Consider the following 26,125-nt stretch of genomic DNA (forward strand, 5'->3'; position numbering starts at 1 on the left):
TCTCATCCTTCAAGCATACATGTTTAAGACAGAAAGCACTACAGCTCTTCTTCACCTCCAACTTGGGGAAATTTTATTTCTTTTGAGACTATTAGATCCTTAAGCCAGTCCATCTGGAGAAGGGATGAGTGAGAATACTCTGGCCAGAATGTACCACCCACCCAGAGCTTAAAAAACAGATCTCAAGTAAGAGACTGGGTGAAAGGCTGAGAATTAAAGAAGAGATAGGGAGGGTAAGGGTGGATTTTCCCCCAATCCACTTCTGTTCCCAATCCAACTCCCCCTGTTCATCTTTATTTTGGAGAAAATAAGCTAAAACAAAGACTTACTGTCCTTCTGGTAAGATAAACTTGGATGAGTTAATTATTCACCAGAAAAAAAAAAAAAAAAAAGAAAGAAAGAAACATAAATGTGTAAAATCCTCATTAGAAATGGCCTGTTAAGGCAACAGCTTGTACGTTGAAGGTACTTGTTAAGTATTGTTGATTTTGATTTAAGTAGCTTTGAGTATTTTTACATTTCAGTGAACTGAGTCCTACAGTGATTGTAAAAGGGGCTATTTTTGTTAATGAAAATTGAAATGCAAGCCAAGATTGACTGAATTTTTTTTTAAGTGTTGTGAATATTTTGGTTCCAACATGTCAGCATGCAGTAACAGCATCTCTGAGGGAAGAGGACGAAGGGTCAGATATGGGAATGAAACTCACTTTTTATGTTCTACTCTTTAATGTTCTTATAAAAAAAATTTCTCGTGCATGTGTTTCTTTTTTAGAACAAAACAAGACTAGTCATTATTGTATTTTTAAAAATCTTAGTCTCCAGAGGCAAACCTGGAACTAAAGCCTACTAATACCTGCCAATTCCCACAATTTTCTCCAGGATCCCATTCTTTTCCAGTGTGTTCAGCCAATAGTAATGTTCTGGAATACAGGATGGAGGTGAGGGAAGTTTATAGGGACCGTGGCGTCAGTAATGATACCTCTAGTTTATTTGTGACCCAGATGGATATATGTGGTGGTTGGTAGTTTACACAGCCCATAAACCTGCCTGTGTGACATGGGAATGGTTGCCTAATTTATTAGCTTTCAAATAAAAAATGTAACAAACTCAGAAAGACAGGGTGCAGTTGAAGTCAAATACAAAGAATCAGATGAGCTCAAAGCAAATGCCCTTCATGGATTTTAAAAATTTTCCCATACATGAGATTTTGGTACACGAACTTCTTTTTTCTCTTCTCTATCAGCAGGTGAGCAGAACCCCCTCATGCCTCCCATCTCACCAGTTCATTTCTGGTGCCTGCCCCCATGTTCTATGGCTTTACTGTCCTTTCTTCCCATTCACCTCCTACAGAAGATCAAATCTGGCTTCAGAAACAAATCTGAAAAATGCCTGATGTTTGGGAAGTTGAATGAATGCCCTCCTCTAGGAGGGTCCTCTTAGAGTATTCTAGAATGACTGTGAGACTGACTAAAAGAGGGAGAAATAGAGAAGAGAGCAGGGTAGAGAGGTGCCCATGTGCAGGGATGATCAATGCAGGTATCCTTCAGCCTCCCAGCACCCCTTTCTGGGAGGTGAGCCACAGGGAACCCACTCCTCTTTTCCCTTATCTATTCAGCAAACACAGCTGTATGCTAAGAAAGGGGCAAAGATTTATTTCTTCCTTTCTTGCCTCCTTTGCTCTTCAGAGCTGAGTCTACTGAAATCACACTGAAGTGGCTTCTCCATCTAGTGGGTCCCCTGATGCTCCTTTTGGAGTTTAAGGTCTCTTATTGGGGTAGGAGACAAAGTTTCTGATTCTAATTTCAACTCCAATTTTAGCGTTGGAGGCAAGAGGTGCCCCAGGTCTCCATTCTTTTTCCTCACCCTGCCAGCATGTGCTGCTCTGACCATAAACAAATACCAAAATATTTTAATACCTGAGCATAAACCAGGTTTCCAAACTTGATGGTACATTATTATCAACTAGAGAGCTCCCCAAATTAAGGATGCTTGTGCACCATGACCAGAAACAATGACTTAATTGACTTGGGGGTGTGAACTGGGTTTTGAAAATTTTAGTAACTCCCCAGGTGAGTCTAGTGGATAGATCCGTTTGGAAACTTCTGATATAAACATAAATGGTATCGGAACTAGATTCCTAATCCCTTCCATTTGCACGCCTCCAGTCACAGCCAGGAATCATCAATCATGACTCCAAAACTTGTACTTGTGCCAGCTTCCCGAAGTGGCTTTAAAATTGTCCACTTTTGTTTTGTGCCCACCTACCTTTATGCCAGCCCACTTACAAATATGATTTAATCCATTAAAATTACAGGGAGCCACGTAGAAACTTCTTTTTCCAGCATGAGCCTTGCAAAGTATTTCTAATATAAACACCTACAATAGGTACACTGTCTTTTATCACAGGGTTGAAATAAAGCAGATCTAATGAACCCACCCAGATGCTGGGCAGCAGAGGCCACATGAACACCACATTAGGGAGTCCATCTCCCAGCCTTATCAAAACTGCTTTTCTTCTCCACTGTGCCCCGGTAACCTGGGAAATATAAATTTTGATTACTGATTGCTGCATTGTTAGTAACTAACTATATATCATCAGTAGCTGGTCAGCAGTGTCATCCCAGACTTAATTATCTCAGCTGAAGGGAAAGTAACCCTATGAAAGAACTGTTTTCCAATTAAAGCAGCATAGAAAACGTGATTTGTCTCTCTGGTGATATCCAATTCATAGTCCTTTTCAGGTTATTTGTATTGTGTTCTTTTCCTCATTACAAGTCCAGAGTTGTGAATCTTGGGCTACCTAGCAAGAAACACATAAATATCAAGGGGGCAGCTGTCAAACCTTGGAAGAAGAAAGAAAAAAAAAAAAAAAAAAAAAGCACAAAACAAAACAAAAAAACCTTGAACAGTCATCACCAAAAAACTAACAGTCATTACAGAGTTTCTACTAGCAAATGCTTGCTAGGGTTAAAGCTGTCTTGCAACATAACAATTTATTTTCACAGGTTCCTAACCTCGTATAGAATGTGTGTAGAGACACATGATTTTTGGAAGTTCATTCATTAGGGGTTAGCTATTAAAGACAAGAAAAACATGTCTACTATATAAAAAAAAATATTTTGAGTAAAGGCCTGGGCAATACTATAGCTTGAGTCTTCATCTTTTTTATCTTTGTTTTTACTGCTGTTACTTTGTTATTTATTCCAACTAAATACCCTCTGGCTTGCCTCTCTCTTATCCCAAGAGCAGGTACAAAAATTTAGCATCTCAGTGACTCATTGGATTTGGGTCAGTTTGTAAACACAGGTTTTAGAGTCTGTATTGTTTAAGAAAGTATTTATTGGGCACCTACTGTATGCTAGGCATGTTGTAGGTATTGAAATTCCTCAATGAACAAAAGTGGAGCTAATATTCAGGGAGCTAATGTTCTAAGTTATTTAATCTCTGTAAGCCTTGATTTCTTGGCTGGAAAGTGGAATGATAATCCTTTCCCTTCATACAGTGGACATTAGAATGAAAAGCACCCAGCTCGAAAAAGGTCATCTAATAAATGTACACTTCCATTTTCTTCTCAAAGCCCTTTGTGGGGCCAGGGCTGTAGCTCCGTGGGTAGAGTACTTGCCTAGCATGGGTGAGGCACTGGGTTCAATCCTCAGCACCACATAATAAATAAATAAATAAAGTTATAAAAAATGTACATTTAACAACAACAATAAAAAAGTCCGTTGTACTTGGGGTTAGCATTTGGAAACATCCTCGCCATTCAGCATTTCGAATTTCATATACTTGTTTCCTGAAAACACTTCCTATCTATCTTTTCCAATTATCCCCTGTCCCCAGAACTTTCCTACCACAGCCTTCTGTTCCTTCACTGGAGCTGATCATATTTTGTAACTACTCTGAAAAGATAATAACTGCAATGTGGTGCAAAATTTCCTGGAAATTTAAATCCCCTTCTTTGGGGGAGGGAGGGTTGTGTTTTTGTTATGCTTCTGTGAGTGCCATGCCAATGAAAAAAGAGGAAGAGCGCACAGACAGTGGTGTTAGTCATTATCACTTGGCTCATAGCTCTCCTCCCAGCTACATACAACCACCTTAAAGGAAAGAACCTGTTTTCAGCATTTTAAGCTGAGTATTGGCTGTCTATGTTTATGATCAAGGCACTGTGGCCAACACAAAGAGGAGGGTGGCTGAGGGACAAGGAAGGAATCTTCTCACCGGGCAGTCAGGTGAACTGCCCTGCCCTAGCGCCCTGGTTTTCCTGCCTGCTGCCCAAGATTAAGAAGAGAAGAGGGGAGGGGAGGGGAGGGGAAGGGGGATAGTAGAGGATAGGAAAGGCAGCAGAATACAACAGACACTAGTATGGCAATATGTAAATCAATGGATGTGTAACTGATGTGATTCTGCAATCTGTATATGGGGTAAAAATGGGAGCTCATAACCCACTTGAATCAAATTGTGAAATATGATATATCAAGTACTATGTAATGTTTTGAACAGCCAACAATAAAAAATTAAAAAAAAAAAAAGAATATACAGGGCTGGGGTTGTAACTCAGGGGTAGCGTGCTTGCCTAGCATGTGTGAGGTATGGGTTTGATCCTCAGCACCACATAAAAATAAATTAATTAATAAAATAAAGGTATTGTGTCTATTTACAACTAAAAAAAAAGAAAAAGAAATAAAAAGAATATATAACAGATTTGAATGAAGCCCTGAACAAGGTTTTGAGAATTTCTCATAATTTAAGTGAATTGGGTAGATGATGAGGAGTTTGGAAGGACAGTACTTCTTATTCTCCTTTGCTTTTTTTTCTTCTTTGTATCCTTTGTATCTTGCTCTATTCTTCCCTTGGCTAGGGTTTTGGTGTTTTTATTCCCTTAACAATCTCACCATTGACATCCCTTCTCTACCACCCCCTTCTCTAACCCATTCCATTTTCTGCCTTGTAAACTTCTATCCTTAAGACACTTGACAAACAACACCTCTTCTGTAAAGTCTCCCTGATTCACACGAACAGTTATTCACTACCTTTCTTCCACAGTACGCAAGAGAGTTCTATCATAGCAATTCAATTGACATTATTTGTTTACTAATCTGCCCACACCACTAGATGGTGAACCTGGCTAAGGGCTAACAAATGCTTAATGGGTAAATAAATAGACCAATTAATGAATAATCTGATACGCAATTCCTGTCTTCAGAGGATTTATCATTTATGGGGGAGACGGACATGCAAAATAAAGTACACATACATATGCACTATAAAAAAGAAAAATGCTATACATTTTATGTTTTAAGTTTTCCAGAAAGGCATGGATTTACTTACTTAGCTCACTTCCTAATGGATTGGTGTCCTTGAAGCAGTTACTATAGATTGCACCAGGCTTTCTTTTTTAAAGCCCTTAGTGCTGGCTGGCTTCAGAAACCCTGTTTTATATCCATACCCTAGGAACACACATCAGACTGACACACAGTGTTTGCCTTTCTACTTGCAAATACAGGCTGTTGAAATATACATGAAATGTAAGATGCTGGTATTCTTACAGTAACACAACACTTCCCCATTCTATGTAATCCCTGACCTAGTTACGCTGTGGAGAGCACAGCGTAAGTGCATATAATGCCCAACGTGAACAAGAAATTATTATCTTGAGAAAAGCAAATTTTGCCTTCCCCAAGTTCTGCTTTATTAAATCTGTGACCTTAATATTGTATTATAATAGATATTTTACTCAATTATATGGACAATGAAATAAGAACTGATAAAGATGTGGCTGGCCCAGAATCCCCTGGGTGTGAAAAGAATGATGATATTTATTTTATCTACTTCTGACAATGAAATTTAAACTCTTACTTAAAGCTCCTACCAGCAAAATAGCAATTCAAACAGAGGTCAGTTCTTCACAGTCATACTGACATTAAACATTTTTTATCTGAACTAAATAGGAAAAAAAAATTAAGAAAAAGAAACTGAACATTTCTTTCCCTTGCCTCCCCCCAAAACAGATGGAACTGGGTCCTCCAAAATCTTGGATAAAGAAAACTGAACATGGCCAAAAGATAATTATTGCCAAATTAAACAAATGAATTCGAGATTGTTAAATAAACAATTTCTAATGCTTCAATGCAAGAAAATACACAGGTTTTTTTCCCCCCTATGTGTAGGGAAGAATTTCTCACCTAAATATTTTTATCTCAATGGACCATGAAAAGATAAAGGATAAATAAGGTTAGGAAAGAAATTCTTATCCATCTTCCTTCTTCCTGAATGCTGATGTTTTAGGAAAATGGGCCGGCAATGTGTACTTTTCACCTTAAATTTATATAAATGCTCTTCTAACACATTTTTTTGTGGTTCAACAATTGTTTTATTTTCTCTTGTCAAACAAGTTGGTTCTAGCAAAGTCTTGTAATTAGTCTTAGGCTGTCAGAGTTACCAGCATGGCGTGAAAGTCAGTAATAAAAGAAGTCAATCCTGTGATGCACAAAACTTCAGGAAGGATTAAATTTTAACATACAAAACTCTCTACCAATCTGTCTAGAGACCAAAGTACAACTCAGGTGTCATTAATTTAAACACTCAAGTCTCAAAAAGCACAAAGCAAATGCTTATTAAAAGAAGAACAAAGACACAACTTAGGGAAGCATGTGGGGAGAGAAAGGGAGGTTTCTCTTCAATTAACAACTTCTTGGCAGAATTTAAGTTGTAGATACAATTTCCTTCAGGCCTATCATTTAAGTGAATCCAGTTGCAAAGCAATTTACAACTCTCCAGGATCCCCAGAGTTAAACACCTAATCAACAAATGTGTAGCCCTTTCTTTCTTTTATTCCCTTTTCCTTTCTTCATTTCCTTAACAACTGGATAACAACTAGATAATATTCTTAAGCGATTAACAATGTACACAGTTCCTTTCTCATTTTCCAACTTCATCCTTTGAAACCAAAAGTGATTAACAAGCCTTAGCAAACTTCCTGCTACATTCTGGCTGATGAATATAATGGGGAATTCGGGAAGTACAACCACAACAATTGAAAGGAAGTACAACCACAGACCCCAGCACTAGTTGACCAAGGTCTTTGCCCAACCCCATCCTCATTTACATCTGCAATATCAAGCTGACACTGCAGAAGCAGTTGATTACCAGGAAAGGCAACTCAGGTAAATTAACTTAATGAAAGAGTTGACTTTATACATATTGAAACCGACGAGGCTCGAATATCCACTCAGCTAATGAGCCTGAGATAATACCCTGGCAGAAGTGTCATAGTTCTGCCACTAAAATCTTGCCTGCAGACCTTCGTCCCATCTTCCTGAGTGACAACTAGACAGAAGCTAAACAGCCGCCAAACTTCCAAATTGCAACAGCAGCAGTTGCCAATTGATAGTACACAAAAATATATGGCCACTTCATAGAGATTCTAGCCACAACAAATTAAGGATCTAGACCTTTGTGCTAGGCAGATCGCCAGTGTATTGTGAGGGACTGCTGTGGCTCTATAATTATATCCAGCCTGATAATCATCCGCTTTACCACTGTGAATGCTGTACCCAGGGACTTGAATTTCACTGTCCCCCCTCCGCCAGATAATGCCTGACCCTGTGTCACTTTGACTGTAAAACATACTGAAGAAGACAAATGAGTTTTTCTCTGACTATCTTAAATTAACTAATGGATTCTAGTTGTGAAACTAGCATAATAATAAGCTAAGGCTCTGATGGTACTGGGTGGACATTTAGACAGTCTCTAAGGGTGTTATTAACCTCAAGCACTAAAACAAAACAAGAACAAAAACAAAAAAGGAATCCAGCCAAGTGCGAATAAAGAATCCACTTAGTGTGAATAGTGATTAACCAAATATTTTATATTCTAATGAGTTATTTTAACATCTTGAGATACAGCTATAAGAATTCTTATGGCCTAAAAGGAAGCATTAAGTGAGCAATTTTTAATTCAGCCTTTTCCCTTTTTCTTTGAGAGCTCTGTTTTATTTCCCCATTAAGAAGGTGGCTATAATTTAATAGGGCTGCAAGTATACCCATTTGAACTAAATGTTATAAATCCTGAATATCTTCTAAAAAATGACCACTGTTTACATTATTTTCATTCTATTATAGAAGTCTCCATTGCTTTCAGTAATTGGTAAATGACTTTTCAATCTGCAAATAGGGTAACCATTCAAATTCCAATATTGTAGTTATGTAGACACTCCCTATTACACATGGTCTTAATTTTTAATATGTATTTTTCTTTTAGTTCACTAAAATATTATGGATTTCATTTTCATGCAGCTGAAAAGATAAATGTCCTTTCCCATGTTCCCATCAAAACTCTGTGTGTTCTGGGAGGTTAGAAAATTATAACTCAGCTGTTCCATACTGTATTAAGATTAAAATTTGGCATACCAGATGTGAATTTGTTTCCAAAAGGAAACAGAATCTGGTAAACCATTTTTTTCTCCCCAAGGAGAATAAAATATAGAAGCTTAACTTATTTTTTAAAAAAGATTCACATTGGGCTTTTGGATATTTTTAAAATAAAATTATATGCAGTTTTATTTAGAGCCCTTTGGCCTTTGAGGGGTTAAAAAAACCAACCTATTCATTAAATTATGTGACTTTAAAAAAACAGGTTACTGAGTCAGGTGTGGTGGCACACACCTGTGATCCTAGTAGCTTGGGAGGCTGAGGCAGGAGGATCCTGAGTTCAAAGCCAGCCTCAGAAAAAGCGAGGCACTAAGCAACTCAGTGAGACCCTATCTCTAAATAAAATACAAAACAGAGCTGGGGATGCGGCTTAGCAGTTGAGTGCTCCTGAGTTCAATCTCTGGTACCCCCAAACAAACAAACAACAACAAAACAGGTTACTGAAAATACAGAAGTTATATAACCTTTATTAATCAGTGACGAAAAATGTAACTGTTTGCCTTTATTGTAAGTGGTATATTTTTGGAAGAGCTATCTTTTCCCAAGAGGGATTTATGTCCACAAAATCACATTTTATTTTGTATTTACCAGATGTCAGAGTCAGATCTAGCTCTTAATGTGTAATGATTCATTTAATCCTCACATCACCTCAAGATACATGGTATTATTATTGCCATTTTACAGATGAGGGGACTTCCTAAGGTCACACACTATCTAGTAAGTGAGGGAACTGAGCTTGAGCCCTGGGCAAGCTGGCTCTGAAGCCTACATTCCTAACCACTATACTGTCTCTCTTAATTCAGTCACCTCCCTGATCTTAAATTCACCAGACATTTAGTACGTGCCAATTAAAAGATGGTGGAATGAGATGGACATCATTACCGTAGGTACATGTTTGACTGCACATATGGTGTGATGCTACATCGTGTACAACCAGAGAAATGAAAAGTTGTGCTGAATCATGTAAAATGAATCAAAATGCATTCTGCTATCATATATGCCTATAAATTAATTAATAAAAAAAATAAGTGCCAATTAAAGGATCGTACTAGAGGTCAGAGGTGAGAGTTGGGAAGGTTCCAAGTGGAGAAAAAGAGTAGACAAAGTTTTTAAAAGCACAATTCCTAACTCAGTTTTGTGGGCTCAATGAACATGACTGAATGATGATAATATTAAGTAGTCAATATTGCCCTTCTGACTGATCCTTCCAGTTTGGGCATTGTGGGACCCAGAGGTCACAGCCTCTGTTACGATTGGATGCCTTTGAATGGAATATACCTGCTCAAACTGCCTTGTGTGAAGACCCTCCTATTCTCCTGGAGACCTTTCCAAGGGCCACCTTTCTAAAAACTCCTGATGGCAAATGTCTTCCCTGTTATTTTACTATTTTTCTCTCAAACTCCAGTGTTCCTGGATCACAATGCCTTTAGATGTGGTTGCTTTGAAAGCGCTGGCTCTTAGCATTTTGTCACACATAAGCCAATTGTTAAACTATCATTAGCAGGAACCCAGACAGAGATGACAGGTGTAAACAGTTTATAATTTACGAAGTTCAGGATCGGGTTTCTCCACGCCCTCTGCCAACTGTTCACAAATACACCTTATCTTAGCTCTGTGTGTTCACTGTACAAATCCTTAACAGGGTTGTTTTAAAATAAATCCTATAGTACACCTATTTGGTAAAAATTCGAGATCCTTTAACTGTTAATTCAAACTATGCAAAGCCACTGTTTAATTTATAAGACTCACTGTAGGACTCAATGAGCACATGCGCATGGGATCCCTCTGAAGGGGCTGCCTTTCTTCTGGGCTCTGTAGATCTGCTCCTTTGTTTCTCCTTTTCTCAACTGGGGACTCCTATGCATTTGCCATGGCAGGTTTTAAGTGGCTGGCAGCTGAAGAGACCAGACACTGTTGCTCTGTGCACAGATGTGGAATTTCTTACGCCTTTTTAGTTGGGCCTCCTTAGTTGCCTTCTGCATTTTTCAATGCTGACATATTTCAGTAAAACTTTGACTAACTGGAATACTTGAGGGAAGGGTGTTCTGGTTGAATGATTTCCTGGTTAAACTGAAATTTATTTAGAAAGCCCTTGTTATTGAAAATCTTTCCAAAATATATCAACCCCCTTTTCTCAGGAATGAGGCAGCACTGTTGCAGGAAAAAAAAAAAAAAAGGTACAAAGCTGTTTGGAAGGCTGCAAAACAAATTCAGCAAAGCCTCTAACTGCTCATCAGTTCTTTCTCTTGCTAGAAAGCAGCCCCTCTCCAATTTCCTGAGGCAAAGAGCATTCCAAACCCTACTGCTCTCTTCAAAACCTCTTTCTTCCACTGGCAGAGACCTCACTTCTTACCAGGGGGACAAAACAAAATCCAGGAGGTATCAGCCCTCACCCCTCCTACCCACCACTTCCAGGATCCACTTGAGAACAAAGCTGCCCCTTCTTCACCTGTCCTCCAGGTTGACACTCACCAGCCCCCCACTGCCCAAGGAGGCTGCCCCATACCTTTCTCTGGTAGTCTCATTTTCTTTCAATTTAAAGACATTCCCATAAATATGCCTTCCTCCCCATTCTCTCCTTTCCTTCCATTGACATCTTGCTCCTTTCGTTCATCACCAAAACCAGCCAGGGTGGGTAACGACCTGCATTTATTTCCTAACCTCCCATCTACTCCTAGGCTAGCTTCCTTTCTGCAGTAATTTCACCAGAACTACTCTCTAAAAGGCCATCAAGGGCTAGCTACCAGATCTGTGGCCTTTCTTAGCTTAGCCTTGTTGACCCTTCCCTTTCACTCCCTCCTCTCAGTCTTTGCAGACGCCATTTTGTTTTGTTGAACCTCACTCTGTATGGTGTAAGCCAGGCTTGTCCCTGCCCTGCAATGCTTCCAATGCACTTAGAACAGAATGCAGATTTCCTGCAAGGCCCACAGCCCTGAGAGCCCAGGCTGCCTCTATCACCACCTTCCAGCCAACTGCCTCTTGGGTCCTTAAATACCCACACTTCCTTCTGGCCTGGAGGTATTTTCACTACCTGGAAGTCTGTTCCCTCCACCTCAGGAACTCAAATGTTACCTCCTCAGAGACACCTTCCTTGATACTTCTTCCTTACCACAATACTCTTCCTAATGCTCCTCATTCTCTCTCATCACCAGTGACCACCAACTGTCCTGGTAAATGCACTTGTGTGCTTACTGGTTGGACTCTGCTTTGGTCCCTCTAGGCTGTGAGTCCCATGTCTTTGGGTCAAGTTTGTTTTGGCCAATACCAGACACCTGGTGCTTAGACCAGTATCAGGAACACTCGTCATTGAATTTATGAATGAAAAGATGAAGATCTGATGCTTTTATTACAGAAGACTTTTCTAGAAAGACTACAGAAAGTTGACCAGTTGAAGAAATTCAACTTTCTTGAAATACCAGAAATACCAGAAGAGAAGGTGTTTACCCCTCCTTGCATGTATGTAAATCCCACCACTCAGGCTGGAGGAGAAAAGCATTTGTCATAATACAAACACATCCCATTTTATAGGAAATGTGCAGACAATGTGCTGGGAGTAGTGACTTCACCTGAAGGAAGGCAGCCTGGGGACAGGCACAGAAACCTGTAAAGAGGAAGTGGGGTGACTTTACTTAGATGAGAAAGCTAAAGTTAGTCCAACTGATAAGGTCATTGACCTGGTGGGGAAGAGGGAAGCAAAATGGAGCACAGAACTGCAAGTCCTGCAGAAATGCAAGCTGGTTTCGCAGCTGGTTAGGGGACAGGGACTCAAAGGGTTTGGGTGGAGATGGATAAAACTGCAGTGATGAGTAATTGCACTTTGGCATAGGAGGCTGTACATAAGGAGTTTCCTGATGGGCACATTACCTTTGAATTTTGAATGATTAGAAAAGTGACCAAAGTACTATCATGGTCATCCTGACTCTGTATCCCACCAGAAATACAGGGAAACCAAGTGGATGATGGTTCAAATATAGACAGGAATAAAAACTTCAGGAAAGAAGGCTGACTTCAACTCAAGGAAGACAATGAGTAGCAGCTTATCAACTGAGATTGTAGGGCAGCCAGAAGCATCAGCATTTACACTGATGTCCCATTTATTATACCCTGAAAAATGGGGCTGAGGCTGAGCTGAGCGGGAGTTGGAAATTTGTTACCTTTCAACAAGCATCCAGCTTTATTTATTTACTCATTTATTTATTTGAGGTGCTGAGGATCCAGGGTCTTGCCATGTATGCTAGGCAAGCACCCCATCACTGAACTATATCCCAAACCCATATCTCCAGCTTTTAAATAGATCATGTTTTAACTATGAGTAGAGCATCCACTTAAGAGTTTTTTTATAAGTGATTTTGTAAAACTAATCACATCTACTCTCTCAATTTTTTTAGCGATCCGGATACAGAGATTGCTTAAAGCAGAGGTCTTCTGTATCATTTTAAATGAAGAATATATGCTAGTCACTTTAGATAGCTCTTTAGGTGTTAGGTGTTAAACAAACAAACAAACAAACAAAAACTAAAAACATTTAAATGCCAAACTCCAAATAATTCACCCAACTCAATCCTATTTACCCAGAAGGAAATGTTTTCAGGTAAGGATGCCCACCTGGCCTTTGATTGGGCCCCCTCTACCTGCAAGGAACACTTTGCATAGGATCATCAGTTGTGAAAACAGGTGTTAGGCAGAGGAGTGAAAGAGCAGCCAGCACCAGTAGATTTGCCTCTTTATCCAGCCCCCGCCCCTCCCCCTGGTGGAATTGGATTAGCCCTTTGGTATTATTTTAAGAGTGATTGGAATTTAATTTTAGTTAGGAAGAGCAGAGTCCATTGTTTACTTACAAACAAACAAAAGAATCCTCTCCCCAGCACTAGGATTCCTGCTTGGCTGCGTTTAAATAGATGAGGCTGACCAGATATTTACCATCAGCTTGGTGAAGAAAGAGACATTGTCCTGGGGAGCCGGAGTCATGGGAACTCAGTCCACACAGTGATGTATTGCTAACTGCGATGGACTATGACCAATCAAAGTCTCACTGTACATTACACAGAGGTGGGACCCAAACAGGAGAGAGGGAAAAAAAAAAAATTCCCTAAGTGCCAGTATGTTACGAACACATCATTGCAATAAAATTGTGAAACCACCTTGGAAGGAAAACAACAAAACAACGACAACAAACTGCAATATGCTTATCAGAGTTTGACCAAGAAAAAAGGCCCCCCATCTTCCCCAGAGCCCACTGGCAACAATCCCAGGTCCCACAACTCCTCAATAGCTCTGTGTGCCGTGTTTCCTTCAGGTACCGCATTGTCCGCTGAGAGATGTTCTCAGCAGTCAAGGAACAGCTGCACAATGCCAGCAGCCTCTGAATGGGCGAAAAGCTTTTTATTCAGGCCTCGTGTGATTTAAAAAAAAAAAAAAGAAAGAAAAAAAAATCCCAAACTGGTGTTCTTTTGTGCTTTACAAAGGCAGTGCTTTGCTGGCTCCAAGTTCAAGACTCATGGGCTATTAGGAGAGGCAAGATGGACAATGTATTAGCATGTGTGAATAAAAAGAACAAGCGTTCCTTAAAATCAAGTCCATAATAAGAGCAACTCGGTGTTTGGAACACCTACCTAGCCAGAAGCAGCTCCAGCAGCAATTAGAAGGTGAATATTTGCAACAATCGCACGCATGCATACACATAAGCACACACACAGACACACATACAGATACAGGTCTACTAAGAAGAAACCACAGCATGTGTTCATGGTAAGTGCCCAAGAATAGGGTAATAATAGAAAGAACAGTCACAGAAAAGTTAGAGACAGAAGGAACCTGAGTTCTCAACCCTGCACCTCAGTCTGCAAGAAAAACAACAACAAAACAAACCTATTCTTCCAGAGAGACTGAGTGACTTCCCAAAGACACAGGGACACTTCCTAAATAAACATATTCTCAACACCCTTTAAGGAAGATGCTGTGGTCCTTCCCCACAGCTGTGGGCCTGAACTGGGGCTACAGGGTCTGTGGAGACCAGACCTGGGTTCTGGCCTCAAGTCTAATTTGGCTTTACCACCTAGCATGGTCATTTTCCACTTGTGTGACCCAGGGGAAAATTCGCTTATACAGAATCTCAACTGAAGTAACTCAGAAATGGGGATAACAGTAACTTGTGCCTTTAGGATTGCTGCTTAAGTTAAGTGAACAAATAGCAAGCATTAAAAGAAAATATGGCTTGCTATGCTTATTGCTATTAAAAGTAGTAGTATTTTCATCTTAGGAATTTAAACACTGTTAGAAAATAAAGAGGAAACAGTAATAGGAAATGCATAGAGAATAACCTCTAAGGTGTATGAGTAAAGCATATGGGGAATCAATGTAGGCAGCTCACAAAAGCAAAAGGTTTAAGAGCTTTATCTGCTCTTAAAAACTTGAGCTGAATGATTTGTACAAGTAATAATCCATCGCCTGTACACATGAGTAGTATGCCTATTATGTGGGCTCAACGGTTTGAATTTGTTTTTTCCAATATGAGTAATAGGGGCTTGTTAATCCTTTGAAAGTATTGTCTTTTTTTTTTTTTTAAGTATTGTCTTCTTTAAAATAATTTGTTGCTGGACATTTTAGTTTTTTTCCCTGATGATCAGTGGATGTCCTGAAGTACTACCTTGGATGTCCAAGATGCAATGACTCTTATTGTTCTAAGATAAACACACCTGCAGAGCCACCTGAGAAAATGGATTACTTTCAGGTCCTTCACATTCCATGCTTTCCAAAGCTCCTCTAGTCTTTCATTTTACTTGTGTTCCTGGGATAGTTCTGTTCAGGGAGATGGGAATTTCAGTGAGATTTTGCTTTCGACAATAATTGGTTAGAGTCTTAATTGCTACCTCATTTAAACTGTATGTCTATTAGAATATACATTCAATAGCTGCTTTTCATATCAATTACACACAAATGCATGGTGACCTTCTCATGACATTAAATATAGATAGATAGATATAGATATATTGTCCAACTTGACCCCAACAATCCCAGCCTATCTCATACACTCCATTGTCATACTATTTTCTAGTTTTCTTTTCCTTTTTAAAATTGTGCCTCTGTATGTTTGTTTAACCAATATCATTTTTCTGTCAATCCACTCTTGGAGTTGGCCATATTTTTCATTGGAAGTAAAAAACAAACAAACAAAAAAATTGTAACAGGAATTGAACTCAGGAGCACTTAACTACTGAGCCACATCCCCAGCTCTTTTTATTTTATTTTTTTAAATTTTGAGACAGGGTCTCACTAAGTTGCTGAAGCTGGCTTTGAACTTTTGATCCTCCTACCTCAGCCTCCTGAGATGCTAGGATTACAGGCATGAGCCACTGCGCCCATAAGAAAATATTTTAATCATGTTCAGCAAACAACATTTTCATTATTACATATAAGATGTAATTTTAAACATCTACACCCTATTCTTATATACAACTCAACACCAAGAAACAGCATTTCTTTCTTTAGCACTAGCCAACTTTTTACAACAATGTTTCTGCTGTGATGACCTGGGTAAGCACTGTACTGTGGTTCTGCCTCCTAGAGCTAGAGGCAATATTGGGTTGCTTTTGATGTGCTTTTGTTTTTGTAGTTTTCCTCCTGAAATATGTGTCACATATTCCTAATTCTGAGGTAAAGCCCTTAGAACATTCTGTGGACTGTTCAGAATGCACAGAATCTGACAAGCTATGAAAGCATTTCCCCTGTTTTGCAATTGGAGAACAAAACAAATCATTGAGCGTTGTGATGCGAGAATCATCTCGTTGCTGCAGCTGTACTGGATGGTGTGCAGAGCTGCTATCCATACTGCTTAGCTTATTCTCTAGAGAAATGCTCCCAGTACTCCAGCACGGTGACCTTGTGCAGTTTTATAATTCCTCAGATATTGACCAGTGTGGCTTTTCTTTCATTTGCACCTGATTAATTCCCTTCAAATTATACAAAAATATATTTTATTATTTTTAGTTGCCAATGGACCTTTATTTTAATTAATTAATTTAATTAATTAATTGTGGTGCTGAGAATCGAACCCAGTGCCTCACACATGCTAGTCAAGCACTCTACCACTGAGCTACAATCCCAGCCCACAAAAATGTATTGTAAATGATAGATTTCCTTAACCAATTTGATTTGCACCACTGGAATAGTAACACCATTTTCACCAGTGGTAGATGCGCAGATTAAATTACTTTTTAAGGTTTTTGAAATCCAGATAATTCAGTTACATTTTACTTCTTTCCTGGACTTTTCTAACCTCTTGGTTTTTACATAAAATTTTAATCATTTAGGTCATCAGTCATGTCAATTGTTCTTCCCAATGTATCTTAAACGGACTGGACACAGAATGCTTTATTTTGTTGTGTCTAGTTAAATTTTGTTTGTTTGTTTGTTTGTCAAATAAGTGTTCTCAAGAGTTTACTGATTTCACTATGGTTTGCTGTCAGTTTTCTTTTCTATTTCAAGTTCATTTTATCTTATTAATTTTCTTGTGCTAAACTTCATAACTTTGATTTAAAAAAATTCTTTTTCTTCCACTGTAACTTCTTGGCTATGTAAAAGGTGGTGTTTTATATGCTTCAGATAATAAGATTCCAAATTCTATTGTTTACAGGGCATAAAAACAATGCAATTAATTGAGAATGTTATCCATTATCATATTTTTATTTACAATCATTTCAAATACTCTTTAAAGGAGCTGAGAGAAAAAAAAAAAGTTATGATGGCACCTGCAGGACAAACTGGACTCTGTCATCAGTACCAACTGGAGTTTAGCAAGCAGAAGGGAGGCTGTTTCCTGCCCCTGCTTGTGCATTGTCTGTCTGCATGTGTTGTTGCAGGGCACTATCCCCAGATGAACTTCTGCTTCGGGTGTTCACAAAAGAGCACAGAGTTCTAGCTATAGCTTCCATTTTACATCGCTCCTCCTGGGAGGGCCTGGCGCCTTGTCATATTCTGACCCCTAGAAGAAATCATTCCCACATGCCCTTTAATCTCTATCAGAACCATGATTTGACAAAATAAGGGGTGGAGTTTTCTCATTATCAGCAACCCCATATTTCATACAGACTGATGCTGTGTGAATGCACGTGTTAAATGCCTAATTTCAAGATGAGAAAGAGAGAAAAAAAAATGGGCCTAAACTATCATTTTTTCTTGACAGTGTCTTCCTTGGCAGTTTATTCTTATCTGACTGGCACCAATACCTGCCAACAACTTCTACCTCAGATCAACATCTTTTGGCACTTAGATGACAGTATATTTCTACATGGCTGAAAGCAGACAGGAAAAAGTCTTGTGTAAATAATATTTTCCATTAGCAACACTGAACTGATGTCAAAGCTCTTGATCCACCCCAAGACAATAAAATTCACAATCATGATAATATTAAGATGACAACATAAATGACTTACAGGGGAGATTGTTCTGCCTCCCTTGCTACTATTTGGGGCAAAATACAGTAGTCAGATCTGGTTCATGTTTTTCTCAGGCTGCAAATGCTTGATAACATTCATGAGGATCAGCAGGGAAGGGTGGTGAGAGAGGAGAGTGAACACGGAAACATCTGATTCCCATGCTGGTCTGGCTACCTGGAATACAAAGTGGTGATGATCAATGTGTCCAACAGAATCTAAATATTCAAAAATCTGGAAGATTCACATTAACACCGTGGTTCTTTATCTAAACCTGTTTTCAGAAGTTCTATTTGGGGTAGGGGGTAGAGTCACCAAAATTGTTATTATTTTTTTTAATGATTACTAGCATTCAATAACATTTGAATGCAATATTCTAAAAGAGTGCAACCCCAGACTAACAAGACAAACTAAAGGGTTAATTATTGTGCATGTTCCTATAATAAGAGGCCACCTACGCAAATTCATGCTGTCAGTACTAAGTTCACTTACAAAGTTCAAATGCTAATTAATAGTTAGAATCAACTTGGTACCATCTTACACATGAATGGGTATTTAGGGCAAAAGGAAACCTTAAATTTATATCCAGTTAAGAAATCCCAGTGCAAAGTACATATCATATCTTAGCAAACGTGTTGGTAGCTGCCCATTCATTTTCTTCTCTGTGGTTTCCAAGGATTCTGTACCTGCCATTGGGAGAGTAGCCTTCAGAACCTAAGAATTGAGTCTCTTTACATTGCCTCTATTTGAGATGAGAGCATTAGTGAGAATTTTTTTAAGACTTTGAATAGAGATTCTGAGATAATTATGTCTACTATTCTTACAGCTGTTACCAGCTAATCAAATTGTGACAGCCTAGGGACATGCACCAAGGTTGGCTGTCAAGGCTGGCCAATATTCTGGTGTTTATGCAAGTCATAAATCTGGATACCCTGAGAAATAAGATATCTTCTAACAGACCTCAACATTACCCTTTTTTTCTTCCTGGCTGGCTCCATTGTGTTTTATTTCTTCCTATGAGACTCATCCTCAACCTCTTTACATACGTATCTCATTTTAAATAGCCTTTTTAAAGAGCAATAACTGTCCTTTTATCTTTCATTAACAGGGCCCAGAAACATTTGTTTTCTCCCCTCTCACTTACTATACATTAAAGAAATGAGGGCACCAAAGAAAGGAAACTTAAAAAAATAAAAAATAAATAAAAGTCAAATACATTCAAGTAGGATTCCAAGAGAACTCAGATTTCTTTGAAGGTAAAGTTTGGTCGTTTTCAAAAAAGTAGTACATCATGGCAAAATTCATGGATGTCATCACCATTTTAAACCTTATGAAGCTGTTTCCTGAGTCAGAGTTGGAAAAACAGGAAGTGCCCTTGGCTAAAGGCAGGGGGAGAAAGGAAGTAGGGCCAAAGAGTGGCTTCTCAGCAGGACCCTTTCCTACTCCAGGTCTTACTTCCCTCAGCTGCACAACACTTCCTTTACTTCCACAGATTGTAGCTGCTTCAGTGCACACTTGAACCCCTTCCCTGATTTTTTTTTTTTAAGTCACTTTGGAGTCAGTATTAACATCCATTTGTAATATTGAGATTCTGTTAATGTTGGTTTATTTGACTACTCACAAAGCTGAAGGGTTCCCCCCCACCACCCCCCAAAAAAAAAAAAAAAAAAAAAACACTCAGAAAATACTAGCTTTTTTTTCAAGGTGATGTCAAGGTCATCCTTCAACACTATGAAAGGAAGATTGGTTTTTCTATGTTACAACAATAACTGGGTTCCTTTAAGTCTGACAAGAAAAGCTACCTTTCTATTTCATAACTAACTAAGTTGTAGATTATGTTTTTGGAAAATTCTTACAAGGCTCCTTGGTCCAGTCAAATGTCTTCCATCCTCCTGTCCCTCCCATGTAGTAAGTGACAAAACAACCTGTTCCCACTGGACCCCCCTCGGCTCTCACCTTTTCTATGGTATTCTTCAAAACTAAAGACATATCTTAATTTTTTGTTTTTGTTTTGTTTTGTTTTTTTGGCCCTAGTTTTTGCAGAAAATAACTTTTTCTTCTTAGAATATTCTCACTACTCTTGAAACATAACTGGCTACAGAAAAACACCTGTTAAGAAAGAAGAGGAAAGAAGAAAAGAAGGGAAAAGAAGGAGAAGGAGGAGGACAAGCTGCTTATCCTTAATACTTAGATTGTTACCTTTTAAAATAAGGTCAAAATTCCCTTTTTTTAATTCAAAGAGTGTCAAGACTGATCAACATAGGATGAGTATTTAATCGTTTTCAAAAGGTCCATAATCTGACCAGGCTCCTGACCCTCCAGGGCTGTTTAACACAGATTAGGTAGTAGAAATAACACTCCCACAAACTGGCATGAGTTTGTGATGGCAGAAAAAAAGAAAAGTCAGTGGGACAATGTGATAAGCCAAGTAGATGTGTGTGGATAATGTACTCAAACCTCAATGTCCTATCAAGTCTCCAACATGGTGACTCTGATGAGCCAACAAGCCCTTTTTACTGTTGCAAATACACTCTGCCGCTGGTTCTCCTTCACTTCTCCACTGAGTTCTGTGATCTTTGAAGAGCTCTTAAAGCACATCTGGAGGGTGGTTGATTATATGGCAGGGAATGTTCTCTGCTACGGTTCTCACACAGATTAAACACACCCTACTAAAGATAGGGAAAAAATTTTTCTTTGGCCCCTGATGTTTCTGAGAAATAACTTGGGCATTAGAAAGGATGGAAATAGACTCTAGTCTTTCTTTTAGCAATATATTTACACTTCTGTTTTATTACTGTTTCTAGGAAGTTGAAAGCAACTCTTTCCAACCACTGTGACTATTGGGTGGCTCCTTCTTGTCAAAGTTAGTTCCTGGGATCACTGAGGAATGTCCTTCCCAGTCTTCTTTCTCAAGGCTGGGTCTGGCACGTGGGGGCCGTGCAGCTTAGAAGCAGAGTCCACAGCATGCATTCAGCTTACAGCTTCCTGTGTACTTCTCAGCAGAAGAATTCCATGACCATGAGAACTAATTCTCTCTGACAGAGAACTGAATCATTATATAAAAAAGTTGCAAGGACAAAGACAGACTAATTACTGTGATATCGCCATTTCTAGTCAATGTTTCCCTAGAGTAGCATTTATTGCTTTTAAACTTTGACATAAAAGGTGAAGTGTCAGAGGATTTATCTGCAGCCTCACCCTCCACTGGTAAAGACAACTACCTACAAGAAATAAGCTTATTCCCATACCTTCTAATGGGCTTACTACTCAGAAAGCAGTGCCCAAAGTGGGAAAGTGAAGACAAGAGCCCATCTAGTACTTGATATAAGCTCAGAGATGCCATTCAGATGTGGTAACAACCTTCTCTAAGGGGGGGGGGGGGGGGGGGGGTTCTTAAGGATTAATTTCTAGATTACATAAAAAAATCAAAAAAACTTTACACCCCAAAGTCAAATAACCCAATTAATAGATCGGCAAATGAATTAAACAACATTTCTCAAAAGAAGAAATAGAAAATGGCCAACAAATATATGAAAAAGTGTTCAACATCATTGGCAATTAGGAAAATGCAAGTCAAAACTACACTGAGATTTCATTTCACACCAGTCAGAATGGCAGTCATTAGGAATACAAATAATAATAAATGCTGAAGAGGATGTGAGTAAAAAGAACATTTTTATATTTTGATGTGATTGTAAATTAGTAATAACTGCTATGGAAATTCGTTATAGAGAATTTCCTCAAAAGTATGATGATTCCTCAAACAATTAAGCATGAAAACACCGTACGTCCTAACTCTATCACTCCTTGGTATTTATCCTCAAGAATTAAAATCATCATACTATAGCAATACATGCATACCAGTGTTTATAGCAGCACAATTCTCAATACCCAAACTATTGAACCAGCCTAGGTGTCCATCAACAGATAAATAGATAAAGCAAATGGGGTATGTATACACAATGGAGTTTTACTCAGTCATAAAGAAAAATGAAATTATGTCATTTGTAGGAAAATGGATGGAACTGGAGATCATTGTATTAAGCAGAATTAACCAAACTCAAAAAGTCCAAACACAGAAGGAGTCATATATTTTCTCTCATATGTGGAAGCTAGAGAGGAAAAAGGAAAAGAAAGATAGGGGTGGATCTCACAAAAATGAAAGGAGATCAGTAGAGGAAAGGGACTAAGGATAGGAGGTGAGGAGGGAGGGGGAAAGTGCTGGGTAGTGATACTGAGCAAATTACATTGTTATAGTGTGTGCATGTATGAATATGTAACAACAAATCCCATCATGAGGTACAACTATAATGCACCAATAAAAATTTTGGAAAATAAAATAAAATAAAATCCATCACTCCAAGAAAAAAAAAAAAAAAGGTGGGAGAGTGTGTGTCTTTTCATCCTGCCATCTTCATGGCCTTATCCGGTGCTGTCAACCATCTTAACTCTGCAGGCTAATGGTAGAGATCCTCATCTGCCTTTCAGAATTAAGGGAACACAGCGCTAAGCTATTTCATGAGGTTGTTATGATAGTTAAGATTTTTTTAAAGGACTATAAAACATTTTAGAAGCAAGAACCTTTAATAAAGTGATAAATCATTTCAATAATAAGTATGTGCTAGAAACCCAGGGCAGAGTTATGGTTTACTAGTCTTAAAGCCTTAAAACCTGGTGATAACCATAATCCTAAAGGCCACTGAGATTAGGATCTTTCTTCTTATCTCCCAGTTTTCTTACCTCAGCTGCATTTGTCCACGTGGCCTTAGGGTCATCAGACTCCCCATTACGTGGAGTCACAAGCAAGCCAAAGTCCAGGTAATTACTTCGGGAGACATTCAATTACTTTACATCTTGAAAGATAAACTACAAAGAAATATCCTCCCATTGCCTACAATGTAGTTAGCACACTCGCTAAAAATAGTCTGCTGTTCTTTTTTTTTCCTCAGATAACACTGTTTTTGCAGCCCACATTCTATGACCTCATGCCCATGTGTCCTTTCAACCCATGTCTCTTGAACATTAACATATATGCCAACTGTCTAGAGATCATGTGAAAATTCAGATTTGTCTCTGGGTGAACTGGCACAGGGCCTGAGCAGCTGCATTTCTAATAAGCTCTCAGGTAATACTGATGCTGCTGGTCCAGGAACAAGGCTTTAGATCACTTGTCAACCTGCCCATGGGGATGTAACTAGGTAATTACTGGAAGCTCTTCCCTAGGGGCAGCAGATTGCCTGGAAAGCCCCCATACTCATTACAGATCCTTATTCTAACCCCTCTCCAATTAACAGAAGAGCACAAGGGGGAATTACAGGGCTTTCAAAATTCAGATCCTGCAAACTATGCAGAGCCCACCCATTTTTCCCACTTCATCCCCCCACCTCTTTTTATTGCTGTTATTACTAGTCTCCGCAAACACAAGCTTCAGTCTGATAGCAATCAACTAACTTTTCCATAAATATAGCTTCTCATGAAAAACAAAAAGGAAAGGGAACAGAATGGAAAGGTGTAATATAGTCAATTTATTTTAGGTTCCAAACCTATTTTTCCCCTTAGGCTTTGTGGCCTGATTTCCATTAAGTCATCCTATTTGCTCTCTGCCTTTGAATTAGTTTTTCCTGTTACACTAAAAAGACTTTTAAAGGATTTTTAAAAAATCTATTAGCCTTAAAAAAAATATTTCTTTTTATCTTGTGGCATTAAAGAAATGGTAGGTAATACCGAGGACTCATGTACTCAGCATCCTGAAGAGGTGCAGCATTGATGTGGCTGGAAAAATCTCATATTCAATTTTATGGCAATATTTGCTTTGATCCTTTTCTTCCAGGTTATCCTAATTGGATTGCTAGCCAAGGCATATACGGAGCCCACCGATTATATTCACGCTACATTTTCTGTTTATTTTTCAATATCCAAACATATAAAATTCACTCCGAAAAATCTGAAATGCCAGGAAACTTGAGGTTATGGGCAGAAATTGTTTTTATATATTCCTAAGGTAAAAGGGCAATGTTCTAAAAGTATTTGTCATTTTTACCTTATTACACAACTGTTTGATTAATATTCTCTTAAGTAATGTACTGATTAGGAAAAGGCCTTTACTTTATCTATTAAGGAAGCCTCTAACAGAAGCTCTATTTCATAACAGTGTTACTAACAAGGAAGCATTAAGAGCAGCTAATAATGTCTTTGGATCTAAACCAGAGGAGAAAATCCAATGATGTAAACTGCTATACATCTGATACTTTTATTAAGAAGCCAAATGATCCCCTGAGTCAACACCAGTGAATGTAAAACATTCTGCAAATAAGGAGGGGACATGATCAGCACTATTAATTAAAGCATATTATACTCAGAACCTTACAATATGTAAACTACTCTTTCAGAGGAGCTAAAGTGCTTTTAGGGGCTGTAAAGTAACACCATCTATAAAAGTACTAAACCTTATCCCTGGACACACCTTTTGTGCTGGAGGACTCTGGCCCCACAGTTTTCATGGTTATTCTGTGAGACCATCTACCCTGTCACTTACATTCACAGCTGCCAACAGGGAAGTCTGGCAGCCCTGAGAAGGAATTGTTCAGTCCTGGGTTAATCGGTCTTGAAACGGCTTCAAAGTTCTTTGGGCGCTGAACTACTGGGGCCAGTTGTGATGCCCACACCGCCCCCTGACAGACTTTTTTCTTGATCTGAGACTTGATCTATGGATCCATGGATCTTGCTTCTTGCTTCCAGGGAAGATTGGCACATTCTTGATTCTGTCCACATAGCCCCCATGTCCAAGCAGCTGAACAATGGTTCTGAAGGCTAATGGTGCCTTTCAGTGACTATCACATTTCTTGTCACATTAGAGCAGAAAATAGCTTTGGAGTACTATATTGAGGGAAGTTCTAACTCCTGCTTTGGTTCTAAAGGGTTGCTATAGGCTGCTCACACATCCCAGGGTTTTTCATAAGTTAGAAATGATTAAAAACAAACAAACAAACAAAAAAACAGGGCCCTTCAGTACTGTGTTCAATTTAAAATTATTTTCAATTTATAGTATATAAGATACTGTTGCAGACCATGGAAAAGTCATTGTGCTTATAGAATACACTTTCCATTGACAGAGCTTCTTCAGCTGAAGTGTTTTTAAGATATGCTTCCAAAAATCCCCCTTCGGATGGGAACATCAAAACCAGGGAACAATCGCCCACAGATTATACTAAGACAGCAGAAGAGATAAGAAGACAACCTTCTTCTCTCTGACTGGATGACTTCAGTTCACCTTAGAACAGCAGTGATCTACACAATCTTATTCTGTGAACGATAATGGATAACCAAAACGGTTTTATCATTATCCCAAACCATTTTAAACTCTAATACTTACAACAATGCTGCCTTGGAAACTAAAGGAAAGGCCTAGCCTTCTGTCACAACTTCTATTTCTAGAAAGGACCATACAAGAAGTGAATTATGATCCTGTAGATAGAGTAATTTAAATCATAATTCAAAGGTTCTCCATACTAAACAATGGAAAAACCAAACAGATCACTTTTCAGGTTCTCTAATGAACTCACTGAAAATAAAAATAAAAAATACGTATAAACAAATCACAAAATGGACCTGGGAAATCATTTCTTTGATGTCTCTGAAAATTAGGGGGGAAAAGTCACATACAATTTCCTTAATATTGCCAACGACCTACTAAGATACTACTTTATAAGTCTTTATGAGCCTCTACCATTTCAGAGCTGAATCAAGAAATAAAAATTTCTTTTAAAGTCTGAGAAGTTTGCCTTAAAAACGGAATACATTCCCCTGTTTTGTACCCTCCTGTATCATATGGAGACCTGACCTTGGGACAGGAGCTCTGAAGCCTGGGGAGATCAGAAGCAGAAGGATATTGATTATGCTTATATTCTGAGGAAGACCAGACTACTCTAACAACCTCATGACATTTAGAAGGGAGGAGGAGCTGACATGGTGATTCGGGTTGCCTATCCTTCGATTCAGAGGTAGGGAGGATAATTTTTGTTTTGCCTCTGCCAACACTGTCCAGAGAAACAAAATAGAAATAGAGGTGGAAACTGGAAACAGGAAATAAAAATAATGGTATTTATAATAAGTGGGAAATTATACTTTTCTGATGAGGCATAAATATCCAATTACTGTTAACGGAGTGTGCCATGTGAGTACTTTTCTGGAAACCACAGGAATGCAGCATACCATTTATGCAAAACTCACAAGAGTTTTCCCCCCATGCCATGCATCTATGAATGA

The 26,125-nt window shown here is 38.7% G+C and overlaps 1 protein-coding gene across 3 annotated transcripts in view; it reads right to left on the reverse strand.

The window, feature by feature from the left end:
• The window catches only part of Sema6a (semaphorin 6A), a 124,955-nt gene that overhangs the window by 76,520 nt on the left and 22,310 nt on the right, over positions 1 to 26,125 (reverse strand). The window contains exon 2 of one of the 3 annotated variants that reach the window (XM_071612202.1): positions 17,861 to 18,037. The exons of the other annotated variants lie outside the window; for them this stretch is intronic. The gene's annotated coding sequence lies outside the window, so the exon portion shown is untranslated. The remainder of the gene's footprint in view (positions 1 to 17,860; positions 18,038 to 26,125) is intronic. 3 annotated transcript variants of the gene reach the window in all.

The sequence above is a fragment of the Marmota flaviventris genome, chromosome 5 (genome assembly GCF_047511675.1).
Source record: "Marmota flaviventris isolate mMarFla1 chromosome 5, mMarFla1.hap1, whole genome shotgun sequence".
Classification (NCBI taxonomy): domain Eukaryota; kingdom Metazoa; phylum Chordata; class Mammalia; order Rodentia; family Sciuridae; genus Marmota; species Marmota flaviventris.